Source organism: Schistocerca americana, chromosome 7 (genome assembly GCF_021461395.2).
Source record: "Schistocerca americana isolate TAMUIC-IGC-003095 chromosome 7, iqSchAmer2.1, whole genome shotgun sequence".
NCBI lineage: Eukaryota > Metazoa > Arthropoda > Insecta > Orthoptera > Acrididae > Schistocerca > Schistocerca americana.
In genome coordinates this window covers 223988515-223992368 of record NC_060125.1, presented here as the reverse complement: position 1 = coordinate 223992368, position 3854 = coordinate 223988515, and the positions used below count along the sequence as shown (strand labels likewise).

At 41.9% G+C, this 3854-nt stretch overlaps 1 pseudogene; it reads left to right on the top strand.

Moving 5' to 3' along the window:
• The first annotated feature begins 459 nt into the window (after positions 1-459).
• On the top strand, positions 460-577 carry LOC124623372 (annotated as a pseudogene).
• Positions 578-3854: the final 3277 nt, after the last annotated feature.

The following is a 3854-nucleotide window of genomic DNA, read 5'->3' as shown; positions in this document are numbered from 1 at the left end:
TCGTTGCGCGAAAGTGGTAGGGAGTACGACTTAGAACAAACAGACACCACGCAGAATTTTACACTTTTAGTCACTATTAGTTGACAATTGGCCAGAGTAGAGAAGAAACGGTGTGTTGTAAAGAGGCGTGGAGTAGGAATTGCGGAGTTTATGGGATTTCTGTGTTTACAAGTGGCATGGGAAACTGAATGGATTGCTTATCTGTGCGATTAAAGTTCAGACAAGGGGTCAGTGTGGGGCGTGGTATTTATGGATGTTTAGTTGCTGTCATTTTTTCATAACTGGTTTAGTTTAGCTTAAGGAGTGGTGTTTACGCATGTTAAATTTAGAGCCCACAGAGTGCTGAGTGCGTGCTAGGAGCTGCCTGAAATTGGGTGACTTGACAACATGCGACATATTCTTGACAAATATTCATTGTCAAGTTGCCTGGTAAAATTGTGGGTGGCTTATGTCCGTTTAGCCAACGGCCTTGCCGCAGTGGTAACAACGGTTCCCGTCAGATCACCGAAGTTAAGCGCTGTCGTGCTGGGCTAGCACTTGGATGGGTGACCATTCGGTCTGCCGAGCGCTGTTGGCACGCGGGGTGCACCCAGCCCTCGTGAGGCAAACTGAGGAGCTACCTGATTGAGAAGTATCGGTTCCGGTCTCGGAAACTGACATACGGTCGGGAGAGCGGTGTGCTGACCACATGCCCCTCTCTATCCGCATCCAGTAACGCCTTTGAAGCCGGCCGAAGTGGCCGTGCGGTTAAAGGCGCTGCAGTCTGGAACCGCAAAACCGCTACGGTCGCAGGTTCGAATCCTGCCTCGGGCATGGATGTTTGTGATGTCCTTAGGTTAGTTAGGTTTAACTAGTTCTAAGTTCTAGGGGACTAATGACCTCAGCAGTTGCGTCCTATAGTGCTCAGAGCCATTTGAACCATTTAACGCCTTTGAGCTGACGATGACAGGGCGGCCGGTCGGTACCTTTGGGCCTTCATGGCCTGTGTGGGAGGAGAGTTTTGTCCGTTTCACAATTTTCCTCTGAGTCGATATACAGGGTTAATCTAAATGATGCACCCATTTTAAAGACTTTATATTCATTCAAGTACAAATCCAAAATGAACAAGCTTCATACCAATGAAAAGAGGAAGTTTCAACGTTTTTTTCATAATGTTTTATATCAATTTAATAAATTTAATAATTTGTAATAATTTGTAATTTATAATTATTTAATAATTAGAAATGTGATAAATGTTATAAATGTTCAATGCGGCCACAGTTGACAGCACGGCAAACATCGACACGGTAGCCAAACTCGTCCCACACACGCGAAAGCGTATCTGCAGTTACTGAGTGCGCGGCAGCAGTGATCCGGTTGCGTAGATCATCGTTCAGAGTGGTTGGTAGAGGCGGTACGTAAACAGCTTCCTTCACAAAACCCCATAAGAAATAAACTCAGGGTGTGAGATCAGGAGATCTCAGTGGGCAGAAGTGCAGAGCCAGCTCTGGATGTCCCATGCGACCAATCCAGAGCTCAGGAAGGGTGTCGTTTAAAAAGCCTCGTACATCACGGTGCCTATCCTGTTGGAAAATGAAGTCCTGCGAATCTTCCATAACTTGATGGAACAGCCTTTGTTCCGACACGTCCAGGTATGTGATTCCCGTTACAGTTCTCTCCGCAAAGAAAAATGGTCCCTAAACCTTTGTATGGGATACGGCACAGAACACGTTGATCTTTGGCGAGTCTAATTACTTTTGAGTACATCATGGAAGGTGACAGTGATCAATGTTATTACTAACAGTTACTATGAAAATTAGTCTTGATCACAAATTTATTTATTCTGGAAACCGGTTTCGACCACGTCTGTTGTCATCTTCAGACCTACAAGTCAAATTCAAAGTTTGATCAGAGGGCTACATAAATCAAAAAATTATATAAAACTACAAAGTTATAAAACGATGAATTACGAAAATACTGTATGAGCAAAGCCTCCTTCTGGTGGCTCATACAGCATTTTGGTAATTCATCGTTTTATAACTTTGTAGTTTTATATAATTTTTTGATGTATGCAGCCCTCTGATCAGACTTTGTATTTGACTTGTAGGTCTGAAGAAACCGGTTACCAGAATAAATAAATTTGTGATCGAGACTGATTTTAATAGTAACTATTTGGTGAGTCCCTCTCGAGTTGAACTGGTGAATGTGGGTTTTCCAAACTTATATGCGAATATTGCGTCCGCTGACTTTTCCACTAACGTGGAACGTCGCTTCATCGCTAAAAGTTACACGCTGTAGAAATGCGCCATCTTCCATCTTTGCTAGCACATAGCCACAAAATGCTAGAAGCTTCTCTTTGTCATTGAGGTTGAGGGCCTGCACAAGCTGTAATGGGTAGGGCTTGTACAGTAAACGACGTCTCAGAACTTTCCATACAGTTGATTGAGGTATTCCAAGTTCTCGACTGGCTCTTTTGATAGACTTACTGGGACTGCGCACAAAACTTTCTTGAAATCGTCGGATATCATCCTTTGACACACGCGGTGTGACTGTTCTTTTTCCTTTGCACGCACTCCCATTTTGTTTAAATTGCTTTAACCAAAGACTAATGCTTTAGCGAGTTGGTGGTTGAATGCAGAATTTGGTTCGAAATGCCCTCTGCACTGCCATTTGCGACTCACTTTCCGCGAACTCAAGAGCGCAGAAAACCTTGTGCTCCACAGTCGCCATCTCACTCACAACTGACAGTGAAACGGAATGACGGCCCTATTACCACGCGAACTCTACCGGCCGCTTCCGAGATCATCACCACCCGCCCGCCGCCGCCCTCCAAAAACTTTGAAACTTCCTCTTTTCATTCGTATAAAGTTTGTTCATTTTGGATTTGTACTAGAATACATGCGAATTTTTGAAAATAGGTCCATCATTTAGAATAACCCTGTGTATATTATTTGTTCTTCGTTTACGGGCGACAGTCTGTTGCTTTCTTGACTGTCTTAAGTGCGATCTGACTTAGTCTGGTATCACTAGTCGTGCCTGTTACATGTATTCTTGTGACTTGTTGTCAGTAAGGGGAACGACAAAATGTGTTTGTTGCACAACAAGGTCTGGGGGTTGGTGCATTAACTAAATCTGAAAGAAACGTTCTCTGTTGTAAATGTTTGTGCTGTAGTGTTGGTTATTTATGTTTCTAGGGGAATCTCAGTGAATATAAGGTTTCCGACGAACGTATAACTAACGAAGTTTAGTGGAGAAAGAGACAAACGTAGCAGACCTGTTATCACAGCCTTATGTATATTCCATTTGAGTAAATGTCTAGATAAGTGAAACAGGTTGTATTTGTGTTTGACGTTCTCCAATGTTTTAATTGTGCTAATCAAGATTGGTAATTTCTGAATGAAAACTCACTCAGGGAGCAAGTAAAGCGTTCAAACGTTCTTGGACAGATTTTGTTAAATGCTTTTAGTGATATCTAAATTTTCATGTATTCTCTCCCAACCCTGCACTACCAACCACTGGGATTCTATCCTCGCTACAGTAACGTTTCCCTGTTGTATGATTTATTTGCATATATGTTTAAAAATGTCTAGTATATTTCCTCCGTCCAAATGTTAATTGAGTATCATGTAAAAATTTGTAGCAAATCGGTCAAGAACTTTTCTACTTTATATAAAGTTATATCTGTATTTATATACAGTTCAAAAAAAATATATGATGACTATCCCCCCGTGATTTTGCATTAAACTGAAAAAATTTGAAGTAAATCTGTGAAGAAGTTTTGGAGATTTTTGGTAACAATGTTAAACCACGGCTTGCGTATTATATCATATATAGCTCTAGATATTTAGCTCTTCGTGAGTAGTGCGCTTCGTAAA